General features: G+C 44.1%; 1 pseudogene across 1 annotated transcript; it reads right to left on the bottom strand.

The window, feature by feature from the left end:
• Positions 1–20,982: 20,982 nt before the first annotated feature.
• Positions 20,983–22,482, bottom strand: LOC306919872 (nuclear factor 7, ovary-like; annotated as a pseudogene). Its single transcript has one exon. The product of its transcript is annotated as a nuclear factor 7, ovary-like (transcript).
• Between the last annotated feature and the right edge of the window lie 4,619 nt (positions 22,483–27,101).

Raw genomic sequence — 27,101 nt, 5'->3', positions numbered from 1 at the left:
TGTCTCCCTTTTGAATCCATTTGCCTAAATCAATCTCACTGGAGGCGGTCGTGGATAATGTACCAGCCAAGGTTTGTAAACCGTTTTGTTAACAATGCATTCTGAAAGAAAAGAAAAGAGGAGGAGAGTGGAGAGATGAAGAAAGACTGAGAGAGAGAGAGAGAGAGAGAGAGAGAGAGAGAGAGGGAGAGGGAGAGGGAGAGGGAGAGGGAGAGGGAGAGAGAGAGCGACTGGAATGGCAGAAGGGTGCTGAAAGAACAGTTGGGTGGGTGTGGTGGGGCGAGCTGTTTAGGACAGGGCCTGCTGACTGGAGAGAGACACCCTTGTCCCATCGCCTCCTGCCCTCCTCCTCCAACACCCCCCACACCCCCCCACACACACCCACACTCCATCCTTTCCTTTAGCCAAACCCCTGCATCCATCCACCCCTTTTTGGACCAGTCCACACTTTAGTCACACCACCTGCCCTCGCCATTCTTCACTCACCACACCCACCCTTCCTCTGACAGACGGAATAACCAGCCTCCAACCTCCTCCACCCCCCCCCCCCCCCCCCCCCCCCCCCCGATGTGCCCTTAACACACACACACACACACACGCACGCACGCACACAGCGCCTTTTGCAAGATTACACAGCACCTTTTCACAAGATTATAGCAATCAATAGTAACCAATCAGAGGCGATCATGTTCTCAATTATGGGTCAATATTGTGCAGCTGGAGGGGTGGAGGGGAGACACGTAGCCTCGTCACTGCATGCTCGTCACTTAATTGTTTAATTTTCATTTGGCAATTTTGGGAGATTTGACATGCATGACAATGCATTTAATGCCATTGCCAGGGGGTGGCGGTTGTTCCAGTGGAAAAGGAGGGTTATGTTGGGATGTTTTGGTGTCGTAGACCTAATTGTTCAATGGGGGGGAATTCAGCTGAACACAGCTGATGGCTGCTCAGTGCTCAGGTGGTTATGATTAGGGTTGGGATTCGTTAGGATTTTAACGGTTCCGGATCCTTCCCGGATCCCTCTTAACGGTTCCGGTTCCTAACGGTTCCCTTAACGGATCCTAATATTATTTTTTCCCCTTTTTTTCTGACATAGATTATGCTTATATTATAACTAACCTAACCAAGTACATAATAAACACACATTCGTTAATTCAATTATTGAAAATACACTTTACAATTATGAGGTGGCAGTGTGGCACTATTATTTAAACTTCACCACCACCACCACCACCAGCTAGACACCACAACAATATCATTGTTGCAATTTGTACTGTATATTGCAATTTGTACTGTATATTAAATATAGCCTACAGTACACATTGCAATAATGATATTGTTGTGGTGACAAATGTTGTCTTTAATGTTCAGATTAATTTAATATGAAGGACCCCTTACCCTAATGGAAACAAGCCATAGTGCTTTCTTGGATTATAAAATCGTTTTAGCAGACCTTGTATTGAACTGTAGGCTACGTTCCTGTGCTTTTTTCTGCAAACTGTTCATAAAGTAATCAATCTATGGAGGTATGCACCTAAACGCTGGGCTCTCAACAGCCACGCGATTAATTTAGAACCAAATCAAAAGCAGTTGAGTTGCTTATAAGTGCAGACAAATTGATTTGGCTCTATACTATAGTTAACGTGATTCATAAAATATCAGACAGAAAGACGTCGAGTCATTGGCGTTCTAAATTAACACCATTAACAACAGTTGTACAATACGCCGCGGCCTAATGAAAAGCTCTGTAGACGGCAGTAGTTTTTATTTTCTATTACGTTACTAGCCTGGGGAAAGTGAACGAGCCTTGCATCATCCTCGTCCCCCGCCGGCTAGCTGTGGTGGAGTAAAGTTGCGGGGAGAGCGGGCACGGCTTTCCGCATGTGCCTAGATTATTCTCGTGAGTTGTGGACTCGTCTAGGCATATTGATTTTGAGATGTTTCCTCAATGTGGACGTGGTGCAAAACTGCAACTGGTACAAGTTGCAACATCCTTTGTTGCCAGGGAACTATAGCATCGCATTTATTGCACTTGCGTGCTCAGCCTCAGAGTAATTTCCCTCTCTGTTAACCACACTTTGGAGATCTCTTCGACATACTGTCCCAGTCGCTCCGCGGCGGTCGCTGAATGCACATAATAGTGGGCGTATCCTCCCCGACCCCACTAACTCACTCATGTAGGTTGGGTGACGTCACCCCCAGTAACTTGGCTCTGCTTGCATGCATGCACAGACACAGCGGAGCTAAATGACGACTGATGAGATCCGTTTGGGGAACCGTTAATAAAAAAACGATGGAACCGGCTCCGGATCCGCAATGTCGGAACCGGGTCTGAAATGGACCCGGTTCCGAATCCCAACCCTGGTTATGATGAGCACTTAGATCATGTCGGGGTGCATGGATGAACACTTCTGCACCTACCAGTACACTTCTCAAAGTGGGTGCCGTGGCAACCCAGCGTGCCGTGACAGTCCAGGGGTGCCTCAGAATACTTTGATAATATTCGGAATTAATCAATATTAACCAGTTAAATCTGCTACTGAAACAGACCTATAAGTTGCACTTTTCTGAACGTTCTTTTTCAATATACACCAAATCTCTTCATCAAAAATAGCAGATGTACAAGATCACATCAACACATGCTATGCGTTTTGAGTTTGTAGATTGGCTTTTTTTGGTGGAAGTTACTTTCAATCTGTCCTATGGAAACCCGATCTGACCCAAACACGGTGAAATAGCACGGATTGGCAATTCCGTACATATACATACACGCCTAGAAAATCCCAAAATTGATCTAATCTATCTACTGTTTTGACCGCGACGGATGGCGTGGCTTTCACTAGTATTGTATGTACGGAATTGCCAATCCGTGCTATTTCACCGTGTTTGGGTGAGATTGGGTTTGACATTATTTACGATTCTGTGCTATTGGGTACAACTCGGACGGGGCTGAGTCGGCGCCCCTCCGTCACAGTTTATGGGGAGGATTTCAGTATTTGAGGTCCGGGCTTAACTTCCGCTCACTCGAGCCACTGAGTTATAATTGTACTTCCGGCAGACTTCCGGGTGCTTCAAAACGCCACTGAGCAACTTCTATTGAAATGAATAGCGGGGGGGGGGGGGGGGGGGGCTAACACTCCGGTTCGGTCTCTATCCTTGTATTACTCTATGGGCTGTTTACAGGAGTGACCTGAGACGAACTAGACGGTGGGCGGGAGGGCGAGCTATTGATCTTTTGATTACCAGACTGAGTACATAAGGACCTCAATGGAAATATAGTGCTTTCTTGGGTTTTAATCCTCTTAGAAGTCCTTGTATTGAACTGTACTTGTACTGTGTTTTTTTTCCCTGGAAACTGCTAATACTAATATAATTGTGTGTGTGTGTGTGTGTGTGTGTGTGTGTGTGTGTGTGTGTGTGTGTGTGTGTGTGTGTGTGTGTGTGTGTGCGTGTGTGTGTGCGTGTGCGTGTGCGTGTGCGTGCGTGCGTGCGGTTATGTTGTGTTGTATAGTTTTGTTGGTCTTGTCATTGTGCCGTCCTAGTCATTGTGTCATTGTTCTGGAGAAACGCAGATCATACTGACTTCACACACCTTGGGGCGTCAGCAACACACAAGCCAAACAGTTGTTCTCGACACACACACACACACACACACACACACACACACACACACACACACACACACACACACACACACACACACACACACACACACACACACACAGGATTTGTGGAATTTGTGTATATGGTCATTCCCTATAACAATGTTAATATTTATGCTGCTTTTCTGTCCAATCTATCAGGTTACATAAATGTTCTACACTTTATACTTGCATCGCCTGGGTGATGGCAGACTGCTGGGCGAGTGCTGGCGCGTTGGCATGGGGGGTCAGATCAACATATGGAATTAATTCTGTACTGGCCATATATGGAGCGTGTCTTGAGTGTACAGGGTTCGATGAGGTCAGATCAACATATGGAATGTCAGAACAGGTCAGCTCCATATATGGAGATCTAAGGGTGGCAGTAGGGGCAGTGTCTTGAGTGTACAGGGTTTGATGAGGTCAGATCAACATATGGAATGTCAGAACAGGTCAGCTCCATATATGGAGATCTAAGGGTGGCAGCGGGGGCAGTGGCTTGAGTGTACAGGGTTTGATGAGGGCCCCGTTAGGGCCGGGCCTTACTTTTCGGGCCTGTTGAGAACTCTAGTTTTCGCCGGCTGCCGGGCGCGGCTGCACTAATAACTTTGGGGCGGGCCCGTCTAGAGTTTGAATGGACAGGTCAAAAGGGAGACATCAGAGGAAGGATGGATGGGGAAGGATCAACATATAGAATGTCAGAACAGGTCAGCTCCATGTATGGAGATCTAAGAGTTTGAGGTTTGAGGTCAGATGTAGAGTTGCTGGCCAATATTGATGACATCAGGGATCTCCATATATGGGCTTAATATTGATGACAGCAGGGGGTTACTGACTGACTGACTGACTGACTGACTGACTGACTGACTGACTGACTTAACTTTTTGAGTGGTGTAAACCACTCCTACAACTGGCTTTGTTAGTTTACGTGTCTGTCTGTCTGTCTCAAAAAATGAGCATGGTTGCTACGGTCACCCAGTTCACACGGGTGTGATTTCATTACGTCAGACATTACGTCAGACCACAGCTGATCAGTCTATATAAGACCTTACACCACTCAGTTCACACGGGTGTGATTTTTTATTCCTTGTATTATATACGTTGGACATTAGTAGCATATAGTCTGGTGTAGGTCAAAGGTCATACCGACATTTCACTGGCACTGCATACATGTATGAGCATGTTGTGTAAAGACGGAGACGGGACACAGTGGAGTAATATTGCATAAATCTTTTACTGGTCAAACTGGAACTCACATACAGGCAATGCATCCTGGGCCTTGTAGTCTATGCCCTATATGTTACACGTCACAAATAAAATCTAAGAATATTGAATATTTGAAATTATTATATTTGAAGTCAGTTCAGTGTGTGTACCACAGATTATGGCATCATGGGTTTAAATCCAGTTAATGACTGGTGGTGGCACATGGCACCCTAATCTCTAGCCTCTCTTTCACTGTCACAATAAATGAGAAATGCCATTCAGATAATCTTGACTGAATCCAAAAATCTAAAATGTAAATATAAATGCTAAAGTAAATTATGTGCTCGCGTCTCAAGATGATCTAAACATGGTAAATGTATGCATTTTACCCTAACTCTTCCAACCATCATCTGTCCCATCAATGAGCATCAGGAGTCATCCTTTTAAGACAAGTTCGTAGTGACACGTCCTATCTGAGGACACAGCCTTCACACATGTTCACTGTGTTCAACTGCTTTGCCTATCAAAGACCCCTTTAGCCTGGGGAAGCTGGGGCCTGTATGCCACCATTATTCCCTCTGGGCCCTCTCAGATCTCCACCAAAGCACCCATTACTGGATCATAAAGCTCCACTGCCAGGCTACTGTGGACAGCAATCCCCAGCAGAGTCACCTCAGAATGGGGAGCTGATTTGCAACATAAGCCCCCCTGTGATTGCCCATTAGCACTGGTCCCTACTGACACTAGCAAGCCGGGGTAGCATGTGTAGCTCTTTCCCACCCCATTTAAGATTTGCCACTTACCTTTCTTAATTGCCAATGAGGGGTATTAGACAAGGTCGTGACTGTGGGGAATTGGTGGTGACATCTGAACTGATGTCCACTTAAAATGAAGAAAACGTGTAGCTCCACTGTGCTGTCACAGAGATATTCCACTGGGATGCGGCTTAAGATCTGGTCTGACCGAGATGATTGATAGGCTGCAGGGAGTCAACCCACAGAGCCTAGTCCTTCCATGCGCCAGAAGCGTACCTCCCAGCCCTGGCAGAGTAGTTCTGGAGTAGTTCCAACGGATTGTGTGGCCCTGGTTTTTCCCTAGTGGGACTGATTGAGGGTAGCTGGGACGTAAGTCGGGACTTGATCACCCCGGCTGGGTCGCCTGAGTGAGGGGTATGATGTTGGTAGACCCGAAACCCCGTTGACCTCAGGATACATCACTGAGGATACGTCCCAGGTGAAACCCCGTTGACCTCAGGATACATCACTGAGGATACGTCCCAGGTGAAACCCCGTTGACCTCAGGATACATCACTGAGGATACGTCCCAGGTGAAACCCTGTTGACCTCAGGATACATCCCTGAGGATACGTCCCAGGTGAAACCCCGTTGACCTCAGGATACATCACTGAGGATACGTCCCAGGTGAAACCCCGTTGACCTCAGGATACATCACTGAGGATACGTCCCAGGTGAAACGCCGTTGACCTCAGGATACATCACTGAGGATACGTCCCAGGTGAAACCCCGTTGACCTCAGGATACATCACTGAGGATACGTCCCAGGTGAAACCCCGTTGACCTCAGGATACATCACTGAGGATACGTCCCAGGTGAAACCCCGTTGACCTCAGGATACATCACTGAGGATACGTCCCAGGTGCATCCATGCGACGTTTTTTTTTGTTACAGGGACGTGCACACATATACATCAAAGGGGGCTTCAGCCCCTGCCCTTTTACCCGTCTGTAAAACAACTGCCCTTTCCAGACCACGAATGCAGCATTTGAAAGAAATGCACATGTCCCTCCTTTCCATGCCACATACCGGAAGGCAGCATTCAGGAGAATTGCTTAATTTCCCCGAAGTCTCCTGAACTTGAACACAGTATTTTGCGTTGAACAAATTTGTTTAGAAAACCATGTCGTTACACACCGCATCTCCACTAGCTAAAGAGTGCTGGGTTGCGCCCCGAAAATAGCTGATCTACAAGCTCTCAACGTGTTGCAGCGCGACACGTTGAGAGCTTGTAGATCTGTTATTTTTGCTATTTTTGTCCAAAAGTGCCCTCTTAACGGGGTTTCAGCCCCTGCTGCCTCTCTAACATTCTCTGCACGTCCCTGGTAGGCTGTTATATGAACAGCCTGTTATATGAACAGCCTGTTATATGAACAGCCTGCTATATGAACAGCCTGTTATATGAACAGCCTGTTATATGAACAGTCTGTTATATGAACAGCCTGTTCTATGAACAGCCTGTTATATGAACAGCCTGTTATATGAACAGCCTGTTATATGAACAGCCTGTTATATGAACAGCCTGTTCTATGAACAGCCTGTTCTATGAACAGCCTGTTATATGAACAGTCTGTTATATGAACAGCCTGTTATATGAACAGCCTGTTATATGAACAGTCTGTTATATGAACAGCCTGTTCTATGAACAGCCTGTTATATGAACAGCCTGTTATATGAACAGTCTGTTATATGAACAGCCTGTTCTATGAACAGCCTGTTATATGAACAGCCTGTTCTATGAACAGCCTGTTATATGAACAGTCTGTTATATGAACAGCCTGTTATATGAACAGCCTGCTATATGAACAGCCTGTTATATGAACAGCCTGTTCTATGAACAGCCTGTTATATGAACAGCCTGTTCTATGAACAGCCTGTTATATGAACAGCCTGTTATATGAACAGTCTGTTATATGAACAGCCTGTTCTATGAACAGCCTGTTATATGAACAGCCTGTTCTATGAACAGCCTGTTATATGAACAGTCTGTTATATGAACAGCCTGTTCTATGAACAGCCTGTTCTATGAACAGCCTGTTATATGAACAGCCTGTTATATGAACAGTCTGTTATATGAACAGCCTGTTCTATGAACAGCCTGTTATATGAACAGCCTGTTATATGAACAGCCTGTTCTATGAACAGTCTGTTATATGAACAGCCTGTTATATGAACAGTCTGTTATATGAACAGCCTGTTCTATGAACAGCCTGTTATATGAACAGCCTGCTGCATTTGGCCTGAAACTCAACCAAGGGAACAACAATTGGTCCAATTCAATGTGATTCATTATCATGAAGTTTACTCACAGAAGAACCTTTAATGCCGTTTTGGAAAATGTGTGTGTGTTTGTGTGTTTGTTAGCATGTTTGGTCAAATTCACACATGCTAAACACAGATTATTCAAGTAGAAAAGACATTCATCTCACTTTTACTATAGAATGTAATTCACAGTTTAAAAGGGCTGATAAAATACTTTTGGAGCTTGTGGCATGCGAGGAGCCTATGATCGACTCCTGTGTGCGTTGAAGGGGATTTATGTGCCTGTGGTCCCCAGATCACAGGGCCACAGACACCGAGTGTGGTCCCACGATGGATCCTCCTCAATCCACTCTGGCGACCTGGCCAAGTCATCCCCTTTCACCGGCTAAACCTTAACATGGCTTGCTGTGTTTACACATGCTGATTAATTTGGTAAGTGTACAGAGTGTCTCGAAGACGGTGATCTCTGCATCAATGTGGCCCCCTGTCCCGTCCTTTATCTCTCTATCCCGCCGTCCTTTTCTCACAAAAGCCAGAGATCCTCTCGGAATAAGAGGAGAGGAATTGGGGATCAGAGCGAGCCGACTCCTGAGCAAACAGACACGGCTAATGGCCCGGCTGCTTTCTCCTCCCCTCAAATTATTGACAGAGCAAGGGAATGTAGCCGGTCCAGTCATAATGTTAATGCTATAGGCCTATAGCTTGCTAATCCCTTACACACACACAGGCCTTGCACTCGCTGATACGCACACGGCTACGGCCTAATCACTGCAGCCACCCAGGCAGTGGGCCAGGATGGGAGACTACAAAAAAAGGACTCGCATGCACATACACGTACACGTGCAATACACAGCCACGTTTACATTCATACATGAACTCACTCGCAAATGAACACAGTCCACAGTGAACAACATGCAAACTGATGAAAATCATCTTGTTTATTAGTCGATCAGAGCTATGAAGGCACTATCTTGTCTAGGTTTATGTCAGCTAGCTAAAGGAGAATGCTGAAGCTGGTTCCTGGGGAGGAGTACTTTGGGCTTATCGAGGATTAGTGCTTGTTGGCCAGCCCTGGCTCCCTGCTGGGCTAGCACGCTAATACAGGTGTTAGTAAACTGGCATTAGCCTCCAGCTAATTAGCTTCCATTCAGCGGGTGATTGTCCAGTCGACTCTGCCATTTGTACTGGTGTTTGCTCATCGGCAGGGAGGTCTCTGTGCTGTGGTGGGTCCGTCATGATCCAACATGATCTCCTATTCTTCTGCCTTTCACGCTTCTGTGTAGGGCCACTGGGCACCAGGGACCATCCCACTGGATTCATCTGTTGTCTTCATCTGTGAGATACCTCCCTCTGTCTTCTCCCATTCCATGTTTCCATGTCACATTTCTTATTCATGGACTTTGCACTTGCCTTCACGGCGGCAAGCTGTGATGGAACGTTCAGCTGGATGGTCGTCTAACGTTAATTACACCGTAGAAAATATGCCAGATACGAATGTGACAAGAATGTATCCGTTAACAACAGCAAGTTGAGTACCATGCTGCCCTTATTTAAGGAATGTTCCTGATGTTTGTGTTGACAGGTAAATGCTGCCTCTGAGATTGTGTTTCAGAAGGAAAGGGTGATTATGGAATATGGGAGAAATATATAATAGAAAGCTGAGAAGAACATTAGTGCTCTGTGCCCTTTTGCTGTTATCCCATGTGGGAAAAGAAGGACTAAAGGTTAGTTGGCTGACATTCCTGAAGCCATTCTGCCAGGGATGGCTGTCGGTGGTTCAAAGGAGTCATTAGGCATCACCCGTCTGGCCACAAAGGGGAGATTTAAAACAGCAAATAGATCTGATAGAGAAAACTCAAAGCCAAACACAAATATCCACTAAGAGGCTTTGGGCGTATTATGCTTTTAGCCCGTACACAAAAACATATAAATTCAACTATTACCCCTCAGATTTTCTCCTGGGAAAGTCTCATCATGACTTTCCAGTCATGCCTGGTCCTTTAGATGTCCATCTTAGTTTCACATTCACTGCTGTTTCCTTCATGTCCATCTTAGTTTCACATTCACACACTGCTGTTTCCTAAACAAAGACATTTCAATGTTACCATGTTGCCCAGTAGCTCTTTTTAGTGATGAGGAAACGCAATACGTTGTCAAAAATGGTAAAGGCAGCTATCATTACATATGCTATTTGTATTATGTATTATCCAGTCATCGCTACTTAGCTAATTATTACTAGTCTAGAGATGGTATATTATAATTATTACTAGTCTAGAGATGGTATATTATGCCAATATGGACCTGCCTGTATATAACTAATTATTACTAGTCTAGAGATGGTATATTATGCCAATATGGACCTGCCTGTATATAACGACGCAATGTGACACGTAGCTCTGTTTACATAATGCTGTGCTTTCCCCATTTTCAACGTTTTTTATTATATTTTGACACTTGCTTTGGCAATGTAAATTATATGTTTTCTCATGCCAATAAAGCTCCTTTGAATTGAATTTTTTTATATAATTGACTATATGTATCTTGCCAGTATAACAGTATAACTACATGGATTAAACTTCCGCATCCAAAAGTCCGAATGCTCAGCTAAATGGGGATTTGTCGGTCTACACATATTCATTGAGCCCATTTTGTGTCTGAATCCCCCCCACCACCCACCCCTTTTTCCCATGACTGTATATGTTTCTTTTCCCTTTTTACCTCCTCTATGATGATTTCCTGTTTTGACTATATAGTTGTGTATATTCGTACGTCTCTAATTGTTTTGATGAATTGAAAATGGTGGGCCCTATTGTAAACAAGTGTAATGCTTTATGGTGTCGTCCACTCACAGTTAACAGTTGTTGTATTGAGTTTTACTTGAAATGTACTGTAATTCTGCAAACTGTTAATACATCAATCAATCAATCAATCAATCAATCAATCAATCCATATTTCATCTTTTTAATGTTTTTCCATAAATGAATGCCCGGCCTATCATCATCGTACAATACACAAAAGAACGCATTGCATCGCTATGTGTTGTGACCTTGTACAGTATAGATCTGCTATTTGAAAAGCTTTTTTTGAAAGCTTTAGAAAGTGAACGTAAGTGTGTTTGTGAGAGAACAAGAGCATGTGAATAAATAATGACTGCATTGGATTGGATCTATTATTGGAACGGAAAAACACAAAGCATTATTTTTCCATGTTTCCTGAAAAGTAACAGTTTTGGACGTGTCGGTTTCCCCCCGACAGACAGTAGCATTATGCTATGGTTGCTGCAGCAGCAGGTTGTCCAGATGTCATGTGTTGTCTTCACTTATACCTGCTGGGAGCTGCTAGGATACAGAGAACTAACCCTGCATCCCCGCTATTGAAAATACTGAATAATCTGTTTACTCCTTTAATGACTATTGTTTCTTAGGGCAGGAGGAGAAGCAGGACTCATGGCTTCTTAGCTCTGGGTCTTCTGGGTACAGGAAAGCTGCTCTGAGCAGCATTGATACCCTGCTTATCCTGGGAGACATTGTGTGATGGTTTGAGCTCCAGTCTGAGCCTGTCTGAAAGAGTGAGGAAGGCTCTGAGCTTCTGTCCTATTGTTCTGTGGAGTTGCTTTATTGTAGAGAGAGAGAGAGAGAGAGAGAGAAAGAGAGAGAGAGAGAGAGAGAGAGAGAGAGAGAGAGAGAGAGAGAGAGAGAGTCGGGCATCTGGCACAGCCTCTTAAAGATTTGTATAACCAAAAGCATCCAGAATATGACATACTATATTGAAAAATCCTGACTGTTAGTTTAACTAGAGTGTACTGTACAATGTCAACCAAATGGACGTGTAAGGGCCAATTTGGGTACATTTGTACACTCTTATGATTCTTTGATCAGTTGTGAGATGACCTTTTGTCTGATAAATAGTGATGCACATCATATTTTAAATTTTAAACAATTTGTCTATTCATTACATAACCCACTTTCCAGGTTATTCATTGGGTCAAGTTATTTGGGTTAACCTTAGGGAAGGGTTTGTTTATGGTTAAGTCTACTTGGCCCACATTTAATTTGTGCAATATAATGTTAGTACATTTTGTTGTTAGAACTTTAAATGACAGATCAGGGGACTCCCTGAAAAGTGTGTGTTTATCCGGGTAGTGCCTTATGTCCTGCACACATAGACACACAACACTGATACATGTTCCTATTCTGTGTGTTTATCCGGGTAGTGCCTTATGTCCTGCACACATAGACACACAACACTGATACATGTTCCTATTCTGTGTGTTTATCCGGGTAGTGCCTTATGTCCTGCACACATAGACACACAACACTGATACATGTTCCTATTCTGTGTGTTTATCCGGGTAGTGCCTTATGTCCTGCACACATAGACACACAACACTGATACATGTTCCTATTCTGTGTGTTTATCCGGGTAGTGCCTTATGTCCTGCACACATAGACACACAACACTGATACATGTTCCTATTCTGTGTGTTTATCCGGGTAGTGCCTTATGTCCTGCACACATAGACACACAACACTGATACATGTTCCTATTCTGTGTGTTTATCCGGGTAGTGCCTTATGTCCTGCACACATAGACACACAACACTGATACATGTTCCTATTCTGTGTGTTTATCCGGGTAGTGCCTTATGTCCTGCACACATAGACACACAACACTGATACATGTTCCTATTCTGTGTGTTTATCCGGGTAGTGCCTTATGTCCTGCACACATAGACACACAACACTGATACATGTTCCTATTCTGTGTGTTTATCCGGGTAGTGCCTTATGTCCTGCACACATAGACACACAACACTGATGCATGTTCCTATTCTGTGTGTTTATCCGGGTAGTGCCTTATGTCCTGCACAGTGCACACATAGGCACACAACACTGATGCATGTTCCTATTCACTCAAATGGGGTCATCGTGTTGCTTTTCGGATACCCTAGCAAAACCGTTACCTAAAAAGTTGTTCATTTACTCACTCTTTGCCGTAAAGTGTATACTTAACATTTTAATTAAACATATTACATTCACGGAGCTTTTAAAAACAAGCTGATGACATTATGTCTCTGCACACCACAGACACATTGAATGCTGACGGTTCTTTACCAAAAATATTGATTCACTTTTATTATTATTATTATTATTTTATACCACGATTTTGTAACCCATATTTTTTACCCGGTGCCAATTGCCTAAACTGTAATCCATGGGCGCTATACTGTCCCTCTGAACTGAGCTCATGCTTCCTCCAATGCATGAAGAGTGCAACCCACAGACACATTGAATGTTGACGGTTCTTTACCAAAAATCATTCAAGTGTAATTAGAATAGAAAACAGTCCAGCCGGCCATTTGGCGGATGGTGCAGAAGAGTACATATGCCTACCAGGGACGTGCAGAGAGTGTTAGAGGGGCAGGGCCCGAAAATAGCAGATCTACAAGCTCTTGTAAATCAGCTATTTTCGGGGCACAACCCAGCACTCTTTAGCTAGTGGAGATGCATTGTACGACATGGATTTCTAAACAAATTAGTTCAACGCCAAATACTGTGTTCACGTTCAGTAGACTTCGGGAAAAAAAGCAATTCTCCTGAATGCTGCCTTCCGGTATGGCATGGAAAGGAGGGACATGTGCATTTCTTTCATTTATGCTGCATTTGTGGTCTGGAAAGGGCAGTTGTTTTACAGACGGGTAAAAGGGGAAGGGCTGAAGCCCCCTTTGATGTCTATGTGTGCACGTCCCTGATGCCTACTGCAAAACCACTCCCATCACACTTAATTGAGATCCTCAAAAGTCTACAGTACAGTCAATTTGACTGTAGACTTTTGTAAATATTCATATGAGCAGCATTATACATATATAGGCCTACAGTTGTTATTTATAATTCTCTATATCAGATTGAATTACATTTCTGTTACGGTAACACGTTCTAGTATGTGTTCACTTTCAAGTTTGTTTTTATGCACCCTGAAATATTATAGGCCGTTAGGCACACACGCAGAAGTCCTCACACAATTCAGCAGCTGAGAGTAATGAGTATTGAAATGTATGACAATAAATGGATATCGGTCATAGAACAGCACACGCACACACAATACACAATACACCATCTTGATCAGACAGTGCCTTGCTAATTAAGCTAATCCTCACTTCAAGATCAACCAGGTCCCTTGAGGTATGACCCTCTGTCCTGTGTCACTCTCTCCTATTCTCTCTCTCTCTCTCTCTCTCTCTCTCTGCCTCGGTCCCTCAGCTCTCAGCTTAAACCGTGGGTCTCCTCCAGACCTCCATGGCTCATGTGGACAGTAGAGCTGTTGATTGGGAGACAATGGGCAGCAGATTGTGTTGTCAGGCTCCATTAATTGACATCATTAGCATCACACTCCAGAGTCTGTGGACCTGTGGCACTAAGCCTTAAGCTGTGTGAATGCGTGCGTGCAAGCACGCACACACACACACACACACACACACACACACACACACACACACACACACACACACACACACACACACACACACACACACACACACACACACACACACACACACACACAGACGTGCATGAATAATTGACGTCTCACATAAATGCATATGTCTCATTTTGACAAAAGGTGAATGTATAAATGAATGCCTTAATTGTTTCATAGCAAAACAGCAACGTTTCAGATGTTGATCCACAAACTGCCCAGTGTACTATAGTACCACAACCCCCCCCTCGCTCCCCAATCCGGCAAATGTTGTTGGGAAAAAGGGGGCTTTTGAGGGAAGTGACGTGAGAAAATAAAAACAATTTCTTCATGATCTATATGTCCTTTAGAACCAAAGCTAATCAATGGTTAAAAGCAATTGACTGCCAACCACTGTTGGTATTTCCACCTCCAGCGGCGGAGCTCTGAAAGGAAATGGAACCAGGTTTCTGCGACGCGGCCACACCGCGGCGTAAGCTTTCGGTTCCCCCCTTTCCACTTCCTGTCCGATCAATGCCTGAGACAATGACTCAACAGGTGTGACAGACGGGAGCCCAGCGGTAGCCCTCCACCATACTGCCAGGCCCAATTAGCACCCACTGTTCAGGAACAAAGAGGCGACATTTCATTTCAGTGGAGTGCCAGTTTAAGGCCTCTGCTCTCAACCGGGCCTCCTTTCACTCTGTCTCTTACTGCTGACATCTCTGAAAGATCATCCCATGGTTCTGTCGTCTTCTGTAAGGTTTGGGTCGATTCCTTGTGTTTGACAGACCTATAGGGTGCTAAGAAACGTGGGGTGTTGATGAATTCATTGCATGTGACTGAACTTGCCTTCTTTGTGAGAAGGCTTTGATTAATGAAACCCCCTGAAGTTCTGAGTTAAAAATTAAGCAGGAATTTCTCCGGTTGTGGTACGTTGCAGTGGTGTACGTGGTACTCGTTAGAACTCCCCAACATATAGAAACATGCCATCCCAATGGACTTTTCAAGATTTTTTTCAATAACAATTTTTCTAATCTGGTATATATCCTACATATTTCTACATTGCAGTATATTGTACATACAAGAGAAGAGAAGAAGCACAGAGACCTCGGTGCTCGTCTATGGCAGCTTGTGTGTAAATGTGTAAAGTTGTAATGAAGTCTGTTTCAAGTCGTGAACGATGCAATCTGAGAATGCATACCTCACCTGTTTATGCAATATGCGTTGTACTTATAGTACTTGTTGTCAAAGTACCTGTTGCCCGTTGTACCCGTTGTCAGGGTACCCAGTGCAGTATGCCCACTACCATACGGCCGTTAGTAAATACGGAGATATTGGGTTCCCTGGTGTTAAAAAGGACATTGAGTTCTATTGTGCACATGTGTTGTTCCAAACGTGACGCAAAGCATGGCCAATCTGTGAAGCTGATGTGTTGGGTTTGCCAATAGACTGGCCGAGACTGACATGCAGGAAGACAGACGTCTGTGCATTTTAAGTTCTGATACGTAGTTCAGACAAGTCATTGGTCCGACAAATGACAACCCACCTCATCTCCTAACCTAACCATAACCGCAAGCATGGGAGCAGACGCTAGTCCGACATGCGGATGAATATCGGACTAATGCCCTGTCTGAAAAGCGTCCACCTCCCCTGATAAACCACTGGTTGGGTGTCCTAATTGGGGTCATCTGCGACACATCTGTGAAAATGTTGAAGTAAATGGGTTGGACGGTTCCCAAGTTCTGACCGGTCCATAGCCCTATAATGCCGTTGCTGCCGTTGCATTAGAGGGTTCCCCAATAGGTGGCCCGCGGGCCATTTGCGGCCCGCGGAGCGCCCCCTTGCGGCCCGCGGAAGAATTAAAAAAAGAAAAAAAAAATCTTTTTTTTTTTTTTTTTTTGGGGGGGTCCCAGATATAAATGGCATTAAATGGGGGTCAGTAGCCTATGCATGTCAAACTGGGCATCCTTTTCAAATGGGGTCCTGCCCTGAAAATGAATTTTCAGGGCAAGACCTTGACCTCACGCGTGTGGACTCGGCCCCCAGCCTGGTACCCTAGTCAAAATATGGCCCTCGAGGAAAATTAATTGGGGAACCCTGCATGGGACTTTCAATTCATTGGCCTCGCATGAAATGCACCACAGCCTCTTGACTTCTGCTAAAATACCAATACAAAGACGATTTTGGCCATTTGAAAGACTCTCTGAGCCCACTAAGGCTGTACCTTAGCCCTTTTTTTAGGACTCGAACTTCGGCAGGAATTTTCGAGCGAACATCCGGACCATTTGTTTCTAATTAATTTAAAAAATCCGATCCGAGCGCAGCGCGTCTCCCCTGCTCTTTATCAATCTCTCTCGTCTCTCCCAACACACACACACACACACGCACACACCGTCAAGTGGCTCCGCGAAAACAGCTGATCTGCAAGCTCATGTGAGCTTGATGGCAGGCAGCTAAGACAGCGTATATTGCTCGTTATTTGTTCCACCTGTTTTGCAATGATGCAACAATGATCAGAGTTCCCTGCTTTTTATGATGTGATGCTAGAGAGCATATGCTAATATATCATGGCTGCTAAGAACGGTTCCCCTGTCAGTGATCATGCTGGTGTGTGTGTGTGTGTGTGTGTGTCCGTGTGTGAGAGAGACGCGTCAGATATTCCATTCAATGGAACTCTTTTGTTCTCACAGAACAAGGTGAGAAAGGTCAATCACCTCAGCTGTAGGCCAATCAGCAAATTAATGTGCACGGGAGATGGGACAGCAGAACTAGGAGATATTTCTTTAAAAAATCATAACTTCTGACAGGAATGCACTAGAAACTTACTTTTTTTTACATGCTCATATCGCATTCTCGCCAAGATATATTTTCGAGTTAATAAAAAAAGGGAAATATTTTTTATTTAATAAAAAAAAACAAAAAAAACCCGAATGGTTCAAGCCCATTAATTAAGATTCGAGTGCCAACCCTAACGAGCGAACATTCGAACCTTGAATGTTTGGGGACAGCCTTAGAGCCCACCACCACACGTATAAAATGCACTTTTTGGCCAGAAAAGGATTTGTTTTTCACCGGAAGAAAGATACTTTTAGTTACTCCACTGCACCCTCTACCGATATTGCCAAGAGAAAATCCCATAGACAAGATTTTTCCTTCCGGAGAAAATAAATCATTTTCTGGCCAAAAAGTGCAGTGGGGGAGTTGAGAGGCTGTGGTGCATTTCATGCGAGGGCAATTCATTGAAAGTCCCTATAGATCTAATGCAATGACAGCAATGGCATTAGGGCTATGGAACAGAGCTACACAGACTAAGGTGACATTCCCACCTAATACTTCGGTAGACTCATTGCTGCGAATGGGCAGAGAAGGTGGGATTCTTGCATATTTAATGCAAGAATTTGCCTCCACACTGTCATCCGCAGCAATGTGTTCCATTCATAAACTAGCCTACACAGTGAAATCTATGGTGATAAAATTATACTCATAACGTGCATGTGTCGTGCCGTCTTGGACTGGAAATATGCCTTCTCCGTCTCCTGTTCAGCTCCTCACCCGCCACATCGTTTGCTTCATTTCCTTTATTTGCTGCGGATTGCATTCCAACCTGCACCGAATCGAAATCAAGTGCGATTGGAAGCGAAGCGAAACCCCCGTTTTTGGTCGAAGTAGAATGCGGTTATTTGATGCGCATTAGGATTCGAATGAGCCTTCACAAAGTGCACACCTGCCAAACGAAGCGAACTTTCGGACAATGCGCAGCAGGATTCGTTTTAATCGCAGTAAAGCTTTCTGGTGTGAATGTCACCTAACACAGGCTGGTTTTGTGGATTTATATATATAATAATAACTAGACCGACCTACTCGGTGGTGCAAGAAGTGGACCAGCAGGGGAAAAAAATCACAGAAAAGAAAAAAACAGAAAACAAATTAGTCAAAATTACACATCAGAACTAAATCATATGGACGAATACTGGACAACTCACCCCGGTGAGTTGTCTTCACTTTCTGACATGGCGGGGTGAGTTGTCTGTAAGTTTTCCGCTGGGGCGAGTTAGGCGAGTTGGTAAAGGGAAAAGACAGACAGCTCGCCCAACAGTATTTGGACAACTCACCCCGGTGATTTGTCTTCAGTTTCTGACATGGCGGGGTGAGTTGTCTGTACTTTGGGTACCGGGTACTCATTACAATAAAACTATAAAAACCAAAAAAAACGTTTTTGTTTACAATGTTGTGCTTGTTTCATATTTAAACGAACTACAATTACATTTGACCGTACATTTGACTGTGTTATATTCTTGTGAAATATTCAGTAAAGTATATAGAATAGCTCAAAGGGTACATATTCAGTCAACTATAAAAAAAGAGCTCAGACACTCTTTGCGCAAACAGCCAAACACTCAACTCTCACCCCGAGACAACTCACCCCGAAAGTGAAGACAACTCACCCCGAAAGTGAAGACAGCTCACCCCCGAAAGTGAAGACAGCTCACCCCGAAAGTGAAGACAGCTCACCCCCGAAAGTGAAGACAGCTCACCCCGAAAGTGAAGACAACTCACCCCAGAAAGTGAAGACAACTCACCCCGAAAGTGAAGACAGCTCACCCCCGAAAGTGAAGACAGCTCACCCCCGAAAGTGAAGACAGCTCACCCCGAAAGTGAAGACAACTCACCCCAGAAAGTGAAGACAGCTCACCCCCGAAAGTGAAGACAGCTCACCCCGAAAGTGAAGACAACTCACCCCGAAAGTGAAGACCGCTCACCCCCGAAAGTGAAGACAGCTCACCCCCGAAAGTGAAGACAGCTCACCCCGAAAGTGAAGACAGCTCACCCCTGAAAGTGAAGACAACTCACCCCCGAAAGTGAAGACAGCTCACCCCCGAAAGTGAAGACAACTCACCCCCGAAAGTGAAGACAGCTCAGCCCCGAAAGTGAAGACAACTCACCCCCGAAAGTGAAGACAACTCACCCCCGAAAGTGAAGACAACTCACCCCCGAAAGTGAAGACAACTCACCCCGAAAGTGAAGACATCTCACCCCCGAAAGTGAAGACAGCTCGCCCCCGAAAGTGAAGACATCTCACCCCCGAAAGTGAAGACAACTCACCCCGAAAGTGAAGACAGCTCACCCCCGAAAGTGAAGACATCTCACCCCCGAAAGTGAAGACATCTCACCCCCGAAAGTGAAGACATCTCACCCCCGAAAGTGAAGACATCTCACCGGAGTGAGATGTCTGGTGAGTTGTCCGGACTTTCGGGGTGAGATGTCCGGACAACTCACTTGGAGGTGGAAAAAGGGTGAAAGAAATTATATATATATTTTTAAAGTTTCTTAAATATTAGCAAGGATAGTAATGACTCTTACTGATACGTCTAGAGAGTTCCACAACTAAGGGCCTCTATATTTTATGAAAAATGTTGTAGTACCTCGACTCGCTATCTCCGCTCTACAAACACTAACCTCTTTCACCCCCACCCAAGACCAAGTACCATTCTGCCTCGGCTGCCCCCAACTGTGGAATGCCCTCTCTGACCACCTGAGAGAGAGGTGTACTTAATGCCCTCTCTGACCACCTGAGAGAGAGGTGTACTTAATGCCCTCTCTGACCACCTGAGAGAGAGGTGTACTTAATGCCCTCTCTGACCACCTGAGAGAGAGGTGTACTTAATGCCCTCTCTGACCACCTGAGAGAGAGGTGTACTTAATGCCCTCTCTGACCACCTGAGAGAGAGGTGTACTTAATGCCCTCTCTGACCACCTGAGAGAGAGGTGTACTTAATGCCCTCTCTGACCACCTGAGAGAGAGGTGTACTTAATGCCCTCTCTGACCACCTGAGAGAGAGGTGTACTTAATGCCCTCTCTGACCACCTGAGAGAGAGGTGTACTTAACACAACTCTGTGAGTTTCACTATAGTGAGGCACTACTCCTGTTCAAGGTCTATTTCTTCATTGTCAAATGAGTTTTTGCACCAAGCTGCATGGGGACATCCACATGCTCCACTGCAGTAAATCCCTCTTATGACGTCATTCACTGCATGGTTACCACTTTTCTTTGCATCCACAAACTGTCCTAAGCATCATTCTGGACTAGAAGTTCTTGATAGTGGGCCCTCATGAATGTAACTGAACACCAACGTTGTGTGGTATAGATGTTTATTTGATTTTAAAATAAGATAGATAGATTTTGATCTTTCAGATCTATAATTTCAACAGAAATCAAAGGTAAATATGCATCAACACACAGTTTACACACTAAATAAAACTATTTAGAAATTGGTGATCCTATTCTATATTTTATGATAAATATGTACAACAGTAAAAGTATCATAAATGTCTTTCTAGGTTTAATTTATAGTAGAAATCACACTCGTGTGAAGTGAGGGGCACAGCGAGGACAGTATTTATATCAGCCAGATGTCTTACAGTACATCATCATTTACTGCCCCAAACAAACATCAAAGTCCATAGACTTGGCCGGTCTATGACATCATTTTGGAAAGCCACACATTGGACGGGCTAGCGCCCTCTGTAGCCATCAATGATTAATATTACCAGTGTTGATAGTTTATCGTCGTCATCATTATAATCATCATCATCATCATCATCATCATCTGTAACTACGTCATTCCACAGTTACACTGATCTTTCCCGGTAACATCCTAAGAGGCATGTTGCACTGACAAGTCCAAATCCTTGGATAGAGTGTTTCAGTGAAAGTGGCTGTGAAGGTGTGTATGTGTGTGTTGGTATCAGGATCAGAGAACGACAGCTTTCCTCTGTTCCAGTCCAGCTGGACTCTGATCCTCTGAGGTTTCTGCTTCAATGAGAGGACTCGCTTTGGTTTTCTGGAGAATGCTGCGTATTGACCTTCAGAAAACTGTATTATCCAGTCTTGACCTCTTCCGTCTCCCTTCCTCTGGTAAGACTCTGCTAACACACCCAGTCCCCAGTCTGTATTGTCTCCAACCTCGACATCCCAGCTGTGAGTCCCTGAGCTAAAGCCCTCAGAACCCATAACATAGACATGGTGGTCAAACCTCTCTGGGTTGTCAGGGAGCAGCTGTCTCGCTCCACGTCTCACACTGGTCAGATCCTCAGACAGGGTGTATTCTGGATGGGCGCTGTTGGGGTCCAGGATGACTGGATTGTAGGTGATGATGTCCTTCATCTTGTTCCAGACTCGGAAGGTCAGGTTTCCCAGGTGTTTGGCCACGTCTATCAGTAGTCCCGAGGCCGGCTTTGGGTCTGGCAGCGTCAGCTGGACTCTCTGCATCGTGGTCTTGTAGTTCTGCAGGAATGAGATGTGTTCTGCTTTCAGCTGCTCCTCTGTGGCTCTGATGTTGTTTGAAACGGTTGATATGTCTCTGTTCAGACCCTCGATCTTCTCCTTCATCCTCTGGCTCTTCTGCTGCTCTTCCTCCCTCAGTTCAGCGATCCTGTTCTTCTCTTCCTCTTCTAGGAACTGATGCATCTTCTTAAACTGGTCCTTCATCTGCGTCTCTGTGTGCTGGGCCTGGACCTTGAGGTGTTCTGCTGTTTGGTCACAGTTTGTTTTCACTTTATTGAAGACTTCCAGCTTCTCCCGTAAAGGCTTCAGTGATTTCTGGACCTCCTTCTTGTGATCCACTGCGGCTTCGTCGATGGGACGTGTTTTTTAGAATCTCGACACACAACACACACTGGCTGTTGACATTTCAGACAGAACAGTTTGAGTTTCTCAGCATGCAGACCACAGAGACCCTCGACCTCAGACCCTGGTGACGCTCTCTGCTGTCTCTCCTGTACGAAGGTCTCACACAGGTTCTTCAGAGCCAGGTTTCTGGGTGGATCCACTGAATGTCTCTTCTTACAAACGGGACACTCCTTTATTTCCTTCTCTCGCCACCATTCCTGCAGGCAGTCTTTGCAGAAGCTGTGGCTACACGACAGGACAACGGGATCTTTAAAGATGTCGTGACACACGGGGCAGGAAAAATCCTCTTCCGAGAAAGACACCTTGGAAGCCATTTTGTCTTTTGAGTGAAGCTACGAACACTCAAGCCAGGAAATCAGCCAGTCCCTACAGTATATATACAATGTTCCCTGAAGTCTAATTTCACTGTGAATCGTGGTTGTAGTTAAAGTCAAGTCAGCTGTTGTTAAAGTTGATTCAGCAGCAGGTTGTTCCAGTGGTCTGGGTCAGTATTCAGCAGGTTGGTCCAGTGGTCTGGGTCAGTATTCAGCAGGTTGGTCCAGTGGTCTGGGTCAGTATTCAGCAGGTTGGTCCAGTGGTCTGGGTCAGTATTCAGCAGGTTGGTCCAGTGGTCTGGGTCAGTATTCAGCAGGTTGTTCCAGTGGTCTGGGTCAGTATTCAGCAGGTTGGTCCAGTGGTCTGGGTCAGTATTCAGCAGGTTGGTCCAGTGGTCTGGGTCAGTATTCAGCAGGTTGTTCCAGTGGTCTGGGTCAGTATTCAGCAGGTTGGTCCAGTGGTCTGGGTCAGTATTCAGCAGGTTGGTCCAGTGGTCTGGGTCAGTATTCAGCAGGTTGGTCCAGTGGTCTGGGTCAGTATTCAGCAGGTAGTTCCAGTGGTCTGGGTCAGTATTCAGCAGGTTGGTCCAGTGGTCTGGGTCAGTATTCAGCAGGTTGGTCCAGTGGTCTGGGTCAGTATTCAGCAGGTTGTTCCAGTGGTCTGGGTCAGTATTCAGCAGGTTGGTCCAGTGGTCTGGGTCATTATTCAGCAGGTAGTTCCAGTGGTCTGGGTCAGTATTCAGCAGGTTGGTCCAGTGGTCTGGGTCAGTATTCAGCAGGTTGGTCCAGTGGTCTGGGTCAGTATTCAGCAGGTTGTTCCAGTGGTCTGGGTCAGTATTCAGCAGGTTGTGGTTTGGGTCAGTATTCAGCAGGTTGTGATTTGGGTCAGTATTCCCTCCTGTAGCTGTGGATGGTCTGTCCGCTCGCACTGGAAGTGTGTGTTTGACTCTTATCGTCTGAGATGAGTCCGACAAGAGGCGGAACCACACACACACACACGCACACGCACACGCACACGCACACGCACACGCACACACACACACACTGTGTGTGTGTTTGGGAATTCTCAAGGCGTGTTTGTTTGTGGACAAAGTTGGTAAACCGGTATCGTGTAGGAGGACAACATGTCTGTCGTTTGTAAAACAACAGTAAAAGAACAGATCTAAAGCTCGATCTGTGAGCTTGTAGATCTTTTTCTGACGAGTGACAGCCTACTAATATGATGGCTTTATAGGCACATTAAACGAGGCTTTAAGAGTAAAGTGTCCTATAAAAGCGAGTTAAAACTAATTAACTAATTTGTCTTGGGGTGTCGTGAAGACACACACACACACACACACACACACACACACACACACACACACACACACACACACACACACACACACACACACACACACACACACACACACACTCACACACTGTGTACAGTTGGAATTTGCCCTTTCAAAGTGCTTTACAATGTGCACCGTAAATCATTAACCCTTGTTGTACAAGCTGTGCAACAGAGACAGCAGAGATATACAAGTCACCTGCTTTATTTTATTTTTATTTTACATTTTGGATGCATGGGGGAAAGGCTGTGGTAAATGATGCTGATCATGAATGCCATGTGTCAGTTATGTTTGCACAACAGGGTCAAAGGCCTAATCTAATGTATATGGGGCCTGAAAGATCTACAAGCTCACACCGTGTCAGTATTTTGAGCTTGTAGATCTGCTATTGTGCACCACACAGCTGAGTAGAAATCAGGCATTTCAATGCCAAATACATTTTAGTCGACAAAATCTGTAGATTTAGTTGCTTAAAATCTTATGATATTTAGGCGACTACAACTAGACTAAAGCTAATACTTTTCAGGTGACTGAAATATGACCCAAAAAAAAAAGACTAAAACTATAGTGTTGTCAAAATCAACACTATACTCAAGTGGTTAGTTTTCATTCTTCATTCATTGAATACAGTAGTTCTTTCCCTGGTTCAGTGTAGTCCAGGCAGCACATTGTAGTTTTAGTCATAGGGCTCCATCTTGCGCCACCCTTATCCCTTATCCCTAAACTTATTTGCCATTTTTTACTAACTGATATTAGACATGGACATATAGAGACTGTTTATATAGACATGGTCATCATAGAGACTGTTTATATATACATGGTCATCATAGAGACTGTTTATATAGACATGGTCATCATAGAGACTGTTTATATAGACATGGTCATCATAGAGACTGTTTATATAGACATGGTCATCATAGAGACTGTTTATATAGACATGGTCATCATAGAGACTGTTTATATAGACATGGTCATCATAGAGACTGTTTATATAGACATGGTCATCATAGAGACTGTTTATATAGACATGGTCATATAGAGACTGTTTATATAGACATGGTCATATAGAGACTGTTTATATAGACATGGTCAGTCATATAGACTGTTTATATAGACATGGTCATCATAGAGACTGTTTATATAGACATGGTCAGTCATAGAGACTGTTTATAGAGACATGGTCAGTCATAGAGACTGTTTATAGAGACATGGTCAGTCATAGAGACTGTTTATAGAGACATGGTCAGTCATAGAGACTGTTTATAGAGACATGGTCAGTCATAGAGACTGTTTATAGAGACATGGTCATCATAGAGACTGTTTATAGAGACATGGTCAGTCATAGAGACTGTTTATAGAGACATGGTCAGTCATAGAGACTGTTTATAGAGACATGGTCATCATAGAGACTGTTTATAGAGACATGGTCATCATAGAGACTGTTATATAGACATGGTCATCAGAGACTGTTTATATAGACATGGTCAGTCATAGAGACTGTTTCATGGTCATCATAGAGACTGTTTCATGGTCATCATAGAGACTGTTTATATAGACATGGTCATCATAGAGACTGTTTATATAGACATGGTCATCATAGAGACTGCTTATATAGACATGGTCATCATAGAGACTGTTTATATAGACATGGTCATCATAGAGACTGTTTATATAGACATGGTCAGTCATAGAGACTGTTTCATGGTCATCATAGAGACTGTTTATATAGACATGGTCAGTCATAGAGACTGTTTCATGGTCATCATAGATACTGTTTATATAGACACGGTTAGTCATAGAGACTGTTTATATAGACATGGTCATCATAGAGACTGTTTATATAGACATGGTCATCATAGAGACTGTTTATATAGACATGGTCAGTCATAGAGACTGTTTATAGAGACATGGTCATCATAGAGACTGTTTATATAGACATGGTCATCATAGAGACTGTTTATATAGACATGGTCAGTCATAGAGACTGTTTATATAGACATGGTCATCATAGAGACTGTTTATATAGACATGGTCATCATAGAGACTGTTTATATAGACATGGTCAGTCATAGAGACTGTTTATATAGACATGGTCATCATAGAGACTGTTTATATAGACATGGTCATCATAGAGACTGTTTCATGGTCATCATAGAGACTGTTTATATAGACATGGTCATCATAGAGACTGTTTCATGGTCATCATAGAGACTGTTTATAGAGACATGGTCAGTCATGATGTGCAGAGTCAAGGCATCACTTGTTCTCACATTGGAGTGGAAGAACTGAGCTCTGTCTCCTTACCTTCTTGTATGGTAGCTAACAGCTTTGTTCTTAGGTCTGAGCATTGCATGGGTTGCAGACGTGGAACTTTGGAACTGTTTGGAACTGTTAGGACATGTGGAATGAGGGATGAGGGGTAGGGGGAGAACGGGGTAAAATGTATCCCTTTTCAAGCTTAGTTGTGCTGGAGTGGAAACAATGCAAAAGTAGAAAAAGTGCCCCTCGGGACACATTGGCGCTATAATAGGCCAATGTGAAAAGGGTGCCATTTGTTCTTACACCATTGATGGCAATTGGATGATTTGAGGCAATTAGGTTTTTTTGTTCCAAAAATGTTTTTGCAAAAATCCACCTGTTGGTGGCGCTATAACAGGCCAATGTGAAAAGGGTGGGATATATTCCTCAGCTTAGTAGCAAAGTCTGTGAAAGATTTCACGTAAATTGCCCGCTGTGTTCATGATTTGAGGCTTTTTGTTTCAAAAGGGCCAATCCTTTGAAAGCCAAGTTAGCCAATTAGAATGGAATATGAAATATCGAACAGATCCATCTTGAACACATGACTATAGAGATAGTGTGTAACGATTTGCGGGATTTTTGGACAGAATCTGGAGGAGTAATATCAAAAAATGTTTTCTTTTTCAAAAGTCGGCCTCCTGGTGGCGCTATAACAGTCCGTTCTGGAAATTTTGGGGCAGAGGTTCATCGTTGGCATCCAGGAGTGTGTGTGCAAAATTTGGCATAAACCGGGTTAACGGTGCCGGAGAATAGCTGTTCACAGACGGACGGACACACGGACGGATGGACTGACGGAGTGCAAAACATACTCTCTAGTCTCTCCCCATGCCTTCGGCCTGGTGGAGACAATGAGATCTAAACATCTACCCTTATTCCAATGTATTCTATCAATTGAAATGATGAGTAAGCATAACCCACATGATAGGCTATGTAGGCTAAATAATAATGTAGGCTATGTATTATAAAAAAAATTACAATTGAATAACACATGTTTCCCTTTTGCAAATAGTCTTATTTATTTTCTTAACGCTTATTTAAACAATATGTAACCAATTAAATCAGTTTGTTATTCAGAACCTTTAAATATTTTCAATTGTTAATA

The sequence above is a fragment of the Electrona antarctica genome, assembly GCF_951216825.1.
Source record: "Electrona antarctica genome assembly, chromosome: 3".
NCBI lineage: Eukaryota > Metazoa > Chordata > Actinopteri > Myctophiformes > Myctophidae > Electrona > Electrona antarctica.
This window is presented reverse-complemented; position numbering and strand designations above follow the sequence as displayed.